The following is an 8,517-nucleotide window of genomic DNA, read 5'->3' on the forward strand; positions in this document are numbered from 1 at the left end:
CTTATTAACTGAATACACTGGATATTATCTCTTTTAAATTGAGGTTCCTTATCTTTAAAATGGAAATAATAATGGGACCCAGGTTAAGGCTGCTGCTGCTGCTGCTAAGTCGCTTCAGTTGTGTTCAACTCTGTGCAACCCCCTAGACGGCAGCCCACCAGGCTCTGCTGTCCCTGGGATTCTCCAGGCAAGAACACTGGAGTGGGTTAGGTTAAGGCTATAGTGCTTATAAAATAAGATATTTAAGACATTCAAAAATTTCTAAATATATTAAGTACCCAGGAAAAGCTAGCTAATAATTACAGTGCTTGACTATATATGCATGATATATAAATATTATTTAATGGCAAAATGGTTTGAAAATCCTGTGTAGATCCCCCAAATTCTCTTAAATCTAAGTATTATTGTTCTACTCTGCCAAAAAAAAAAAAGTGGGAGGGGGAAAAAAGAAAGAGAAGGAGAAAGCAGAATGAGAATAAAAAGAAGTAACCTGGTCTTCCCCCAAAATAGCTTCTTTTCTTTTACAAGGGGTGAAGGGACAGGAACAGGTAATTTTAGTTGCCCTGGACTTCAGATTTAATTTCCTTGGTGTTAATTTTCTGTCTCCCTAACTGGGATACCAGCTTTACAAAAGCTATAGACTAGAATTGGTTTTGCTTGCTGCTTCAACATTTGGAACAGTGCGTGGGACAGAGTAGGTATCCAAATTTGATGAATGAATCAAAGTTAATGAATCATATTAAATGAAAAACACTCTCAGATTTGCGTTAAGCATGGAGGCTCTCTGTCCTCCCTTGGCATCAAGTGTCCCCAAAGGACCCACAAGATTAGCACAGTCTCTGCCCAAGCCAGTCCAAAGCCATCACTGTTTGGGAACAGTTAGAACCCTGCCCTTAACCTGGCTGTAACAGCACAAAGGACAGTTCCAGTCACCTTTCCCTTCTGGTCCTCTCTCAGTAGAAATTCAGCTTCCAGGATGACCTAATCTGATAATTCACCAGCCACAGGTAACTAGCTATGATTGTTTTTTTTAATGTCAAATAGCTGCCAACTAAATATGAAAAGATATTTGTCTTTATTCAAGTGGAGAGAAAAGCTTTACCTTGGATGAATATATAATCGTAAGATGAGAGACACGACTATCGGCCGTGGCTTAAAATAGATTTGTTTATGAAAAAGAATAATATCATGCTCAGTTCAAGGACAAACTGCTTTTTAATGAGAAGTGTGCTGGGTATGTGGAGATTATATTTCTTTTATCATCATGAAGGAAAATACATCTATGTCTTAAGACATTCTCTAGGGTAATGGGCAGTATCCAAACACTATAAACTGAACAAATGTGATGAGTAACAAATATAACGAGTGTCATCAGAGTTGAAGAGCATAGCATGTCAGCTGAGTGCATCCCACAGGACCTGCGTCTAGGAGTTTTTCACACTGATGGAGTTTGTGTCTATTGCTGATTCTTACCTGATGCAAGCTGATTTTAAAGAGCCAAAGCCAAGGTTCACATAAACAGCTACCTAAAACAATATGAAGAAAAGATATTACCTAGATTTTAACCCCAAACCAATAAGATGCTGAACTTCTTAACCACAAGAGCTATTAATCAGAGCCCATAGCTAATTAGCTTGAATCTCTACTGCTTGTACATGTAGGAATAGGAGGGTAGAATATAAATATAGAAGACAAAACAGAAAATACCTACTTTATCTACTGAGTGTGCTAACAAAGGGCACTCCCCCCAGAACAATGTACTTGGTAAACCCTACTATTTTTCCTAGAATAATGACACATTTTGAAATATTGAAATCTGTAAAAACCATTGTTAGCCCTCCCTGCTGGCTTTCAGAATAAGATCTTTTGTCAGTAGGCTGGAGAATAAGAACTTGAAAATCAAAATTCATTTAATTATTACAATAAAATCATATATAAACAGGTAGAGATTTTAACTCATTTTCAGGCTTCCAGTCAACATCCACTTTATATGTGACAGAGGTTGTTCACAATGGGGAGGGAAGAGGGCAAGTTCATATGCTCAGGGAAGGAGATAGAAAAGCCAATCAGCTTTCTTCTTTCCCTCAGCATATGGTTTTCCCCTTTAAATCAAGTCAGTTACCAAGTGCAGAGGTATTTCATTCAGTCTGAAGCTCTTATGTATTATTAATACAGATTGAAATGTATATCTTCTAATATATATAAATTATTTACATATTAATGAATGTTACTCAAATATAATTTCTGCTTTCAATAAGTTTGTTGAGCTTACATATTTTCTTATGTTAAGTAAATGTGGTTCATAGCAGGAGTTTTTGGAATCTTTATTAGCTAAAGCACATTATGACTTTCTAAACTGTGAAGGATTGGCATGTTGATTTATATTTTGGTATTTGTGAGGCAAGAAGTTTTCAGTTTTTTAGCCCAAAGTGGGAAGCCTTGGCCTTTGGCAAGACCAGATGCCAGACCATTAGCAACAGCTCAACAGTTTGTAGAAAAAAAATAACATGGTAAAGATGATGTTTATTGTTGGCCAGTTGTGTACAGTGCTGAATGGCTGGACTAGTGAAACTAGTAAATTTTGACAAGTGGTGCTAACACTTGGCTGCCATCCTTTATTAGGGATGTCATGCTTAGGGGATGAAGATCAGCAACATTTTACTGGGTTCCATGATGTTGGTGGTGATGATATTGTCTACAAAGTGAGTGATCTTCAATTGCTCTTCACCCAGTATATTGCAGGGGGCTTCCCAGGTGTCAAGGGGTCTGAGAGAGGGGAGCGATCTCATCAAGTACCAAGCCATCTGGCAAGGGACCTAAGACAGAGGAGGTCACAGGTGGAACAGAGGGTTCAGATTTGTCTCCATCTTGTAGCAAAGAAGCCTCAGTAGATGTACTAGGTTTTTAGGATGCTGTGTCCATGATCGAAGACGTAATAGGTAGTTGGGTAAGGAAGATTGCAGGTTTAGGGCCTCTCTTCTCTAGATAGCTCTGGCATAATAGAGTTCAACCCTTGAAGACCCTGTTTTAATTTAGATTGGGCCATACTAACTCTTTTAACAGGAGAGATGGCCCATAGGATCTCATTTTGTCAAACCAATTTATAGGTGCCTAAGACTTAATTTAATTTTATTACTCATTGAGTCAGAGTGTCCATGCTCACTATGGAATATAATAGGGTAAGGAGTGATATGTCCATGGGAAATTTAGGCCAGGCAATAGTTCTAATGGTTAGGATAAGGCATCTCACTTTATCTATTTTACATTTAGGAAGTCCTATAATATTGTAGGAAGCACCTTCATTAAATTTAATGGAATGTCAAAGTATAATTTGAGCCCCCATATTGATTAAGGCCGCAAATGTTTGCCAATTACTGCATTTCATCAGATGTTAAAGATAGTTCAGAACCTATATTGTAGAGACACAAAACCAGGGGTACCTTTTTGTCTTGTGTGTTATTAATTCTTTTAGGAAATTTTGTGTTTTAAATTGGGTCATATTGTGGACCTTTCCTTCAGTTTTTTGTTGTTATTATTTCCTGTCCTGCTACTCAGATTTTTTTTTCTTTTTTCCATTTTTTTGGTCAATGGGTATACTTTTGTAGGGGTGGGCTACCCAACTCATATTCATAAATTTCTTCTTCCAAAGAACCTCAAATCATTATCCTCTGGCTAGAGACCTCCCTCATGAAATGGTTGATTTATAGGATTTAAGGACCCTTAGCTTACACTGTGTGTGAACTAACCCCTTTGTTGTGCCTCAGGAGTATGTTAGGTAATTTTTTCCTATAACCTTGAGAATCAGAATCTTTGTTGCCACAAAGGTGTAGGCAGCAATTGCAGCAGAGATATTTAGAGATGCAGACGTGGAGAACAGACATGTGGACACAGAGGGGAAGGAGAGGGGGAACAAATTAGGAGAGTAGCACTGGCATATATATACTACCATGCATAAAATAGCTAGCTAGGGGGAAGCTGCCATACAATAGCATGGGTTTCTCAGCCTGGTTCTCTGAGCAGAGAGAGGTGAGAGGGTGAGATGAAAGGGAGGTTCAAGAGGGCAGGGATATATGTATACATACAGTTGATTCACTTTGTTGTACAGTATTGTAAAGAAATTATACTCCAATAATACAATTTTTTAAAGAATGACAAATAAACTGTTGGTATAGTTAAGAAAAAACATGCAATGAGTTCTGGTGAGCAACCTGTTCTTAGGAGTGTGGACCTCAATGTACTACTGAATCTCCCCACCCCGCCCCCTTAATGATTGCTCTTCCACGGTGACCACTTTGTAGGCCCATATTTCTCACAGGATGTAATATTTCCCCTGTTGAGGATCCGCTCCATTCTGAGATGCACAGATAAGGGTCACATTAAGGAAGGTCTTGATTCCATCCTCCAGTCCTTAAAAGGCACATACTGGAATGTAGGAGGGTACAAACTTTCATCTATAAGACGAATAATTTCTGGGAAGTTAATGTATGGCATACTGACTGTAGATAATAATGCTGAACTGTATAGTTGAAAATTCCTACAGGAGAAAAAATATTCAGTTCAGTTCAGTTCAGTCGCTCAGTCGTGTCCGACTCTTTGCGACTCCATGAATTGCAGCACGCCAGGCCTCCCTGTCCATCACCGACTCCCGGAGTTCGTGTTTGCAATACATACACACACACACAATGGTGACTAAGTTGAGAGATGTGTTAATTTAGCTTGTTAATCACTTTGCAATATATATGTATATAAAATATCATGTTATATGTCTCAAATATATACAATTTTTATTTGTCAATTATATCTCAATACGCTGGGAAAAATAAAATGGCTATTTGATACCTTTCAAAACAAAATAATCAAAAAAGGTCATTATGTTTTGAAAAGAAATCTGAAATTATACAGTACAAAATATTAGCAGCAATTACTTCTGGATGATAGGAATCCTAAAAGATGATGCTGTGAAAGTGCTGCACTCATATGTCAGCAAATTTGGAAAACTCAGCAGTGGCCACAGGACTGGAAAAGGTCAGTTTTCATTCCAATCCCAAAGAAAGGCAATGCCAAAGAATGCTCAAACTACTGCAAAATTGCACTCATCTCACACGCTAGTAAAGTAATGCTCAAAATTCTCCAAGCCAATACGTGAACTGTCAACTTCCAGATGTTCAAGCTGGTTTTAGAAAAGGCAGAGGAACCAGAGATCAAATTGCCAATATCCGCTGGATCATTGAAAAGCAAGAGAGTTCCAGGAAAAGATCTATTTCTGCTTTATTGACTATGCCAAAGCCTTTGACTGTGTGGATCACAATAAATTGTGGAAAACTGTGAAAGAGATGGAAATACCAGACCACCTGACCTGCCTCTTGAGAAACCTATATGCAGGTCAGGAAGCAACAGTTAGAACTGGACATGGAACAACAGTCTGGTTCCAAATAGGAAAAGGAGTACATCAAGGCTGTATATTGTCACCCAGTTTATTTAACTTCTATGCAGAGTACATCATGAGAAACACTGGGCTGGAAGAAGCACAAGCTGGAATCAAGATTGCCATCAGAAACATCAATAACCTCAGATATGCAGATAACACTACTCTTATGGCAGAAAGCATAGAAGAACTAAAGAGCCTCTTGATGAAATTGAAAGAGGAGAGTGAAAAAGTTGGCTTAAAGCTCAACATTCAGAAAATGAAGATCATGGCATCTTGTCCCATCACTTCATGGCAAATAGATGGGGAAACAGTGGAAATAGTGGCTGACTTTATTTTTTTGGGCTCCAAAACCACTGTAGATGATGATTGCAGCCATGAAATTAAAAGACGCTTGCTCCTTGGAAGACAAGCTATGACCAACCTAGACAGCATATTAAAAAGTAGAGACATTACTTTGCCAACAAAGGTCCGTCTAGTCAAGGCTATGGTTTTTCCAGTAGTCATGTATGGATGTGAGAGTTGGACTATAAAGAAAGCTGAGCCCCAAGGAATTGATGCTTTTGAGCTCTGGTATTGGAGAAGACTCTTGAGAGTCTCTTGGACTGCAAGGAGATCCAACCAGTCCATCCTAAAGGAGATCAGTCCTGTGTGTTCATTGGAAGGAACTGATGCTAAAGCTGAAACTCCAATACTTTGGCCACCTGATGTGAAGAACGGACTCATTTGAAAAGACCCTGCTGTTGGGAAAGATTGAAGGCAGGAGGAGAAGGGGACGACAGGGGATGAGATGGCTGGATGGCATCACTGACTCGATGGACATGAGTTTGGGGGAGCTCTAGAAGTTGGTGATAGACAGGGAGGCCTGGCGTGCTGTGGTTCCTGGGGTTGCAAAGACTTGGACACAACTGAGACTGAAATGAACTGACTGAAATGTAGATGTTTTCTTTTTTGATTATTTCGTATTTGATTTTCTTTAATTTTTCAATGACTGATAATTAATTATGTAAATCTAAATAATTAAATCTTACTAATAAAAATGTCTCAATGAAGAATCATATTCCCTATCTCTCTGCAAATATTTTAATATTTTATTAACCTGATTCATGGATGGGCCAAGATATTAAAAAAAAACTGAAAGTTTCAGAGTGGGGAAGGAGTAAAACTAAAATATTTGCAAGCATAAATGAAATTACTGTGACTTCTCTGTAGTGACATATGCTATATCATTTTAGGATTATTAAAACATGTGTTGGAGAAAAACAAATTGTAACAATTATGTTTAAATGTTTCCAGCGTCTGTTGGTTATTTCAGCCTTCACCCCTGAATACCATTAGCAGGAAAAATTAGTCTCATGACATAATTTACATGAAATAGTTTCTTACCCCACTTCACATCTGGGAATCACCATTTAGAACACAGATTAGATTATTTCCTTTATTATATGATGCATCACTTTCATCATTGCCTGTAGGACTCTAATAGCGAGAAATCTAAATAGTATCGACATGGTAAAGCAAAAACTGCTAATATGTAGATATAGTTCTATTTAGTCATTAGATTTGAGTTCATTGGAAGAGCCACAATATGTTGTGTTGTCAAAACTGTATTACAAGACTAATCAATTTCCGTGTGGAGTTTTGTGAGTCTATTATATAATTAGTGTAAGTAATATTGACTGCTCTTGAATACCATAAGTACACAAGAAGATCAAGGGATAGATGATGGGAGAAGATGGATTGTTTAATTTACTTCTCAATTAAAGCTGACACTTTGGGTAGAGAAATCTGCAGCTCATTAGTTTTTTTTTTATGGTTCATTTTGCAACTGCATTTATTGTTTTAATAAGTAAATATATTATCTCATTAGGGCAGCAGTTTCATAGCTATAACAACACAAGTTTTTCATATCCATTCACAACATGCATTCCCCAAATGGAACCCCGAGAAGATTTATTAAATCCAATGAAACTGAAGGAGAGGCCTTGTGGGGTGGAGACTGTGGGCATTATGAGGTCATAGCAAAAAGCAAAATGTTTTTAACTCAGGGGCTAAAAATGATTGCAAAGATTTTTTTGTTTTGTTTTGTTTTCCTGAGTCCTTCTAATAATAAAGCTATTTAGAAATGTGTGGTGGTTTCCCAGCAACAAATGTGTTGACAAACTACCTTTCAGATTGGGTATGAGTAATATGTTTATTGCATCCCTTTTACACACTCGCCTCAATTCATAGTGCCATAGAGGCCATGGAGGAGAGATCTAAGCCAACCTCTGGTGCTATTATTAAGATCTTAAAAGCTCTAGCCTCTGGGTCAGAGAAAAGTGACCCTGATTCTCAAGCAAACACCTGCCTTGATTAAGTTCTAATAACTCTGTTAGTATGCATGCTGGTGGACCTAGATTGGGTCAATCAATCAATTAGCATGTATTAATTTAATATGTACTATTTTCCCTGGGATTCCCTGGTGGTTCAATGGTAAAGAATCCGCTTGCAATGCAATAGACACAGGTTCAATCCCTGGATCAGGAAGATCCCGTGGAGTATGAAGTGGCAACACTCTCCAGGATACTTTCCTGGGAAATTCCATGGACAGAGGAGCTTGGTGGGGCTACAGTCCATGGGGTCGCAAGAGTTGGATAAGACTTAGCGACTAAACAGCAACAACAATTTTCCCTAGCTTGTTACCTGTATGACACTGGCAAAGAGTCTGAAAAAAAAAAAAAAAAAGATATTGATTATAAGCGAAATAGGAAGGAAACAAGTGTCACTGACCACATATAACAGGCTGCTGATAGAAAATTTGAATCTGTTCTATTTTGTTTAAAAGAATTTCAAAGAAAGCAAGAAAGATTTAGTTCAGTTAAATAACAGGCTTTTGGGTACTAGAATTTTAAATTATTTTTCTTGCAAATGAATAACTGTGTGTGAGGGAAGGATGCACAGAAGATTCAGTGTATGTACTGACTCATTCCCCATGTGGCTTCTCTTTGTGACAACTGCCATTTATTGAACATTTACTAAATTATTATCTCATTTTGAACCTGTGGGATGAGATACATTAGCCTCATTGTATAAAGTAGGAAGAATCAAAC

This window comes from Bos mutus, chromosome 26 (genome assembly GCF_027580195.1).
Source record: "Bos mutus isolate GX-2022 chromosome 26, NWIPB_WYAK_1.1, whole genome shotgun sequence".
NCBI classification, from domain to species: domain Eukaryota; kingdom Metazoa; phylum Chordata; class Mammalia; order Artiodactyla; family Bovidae; genus Bos; species Bos mutus.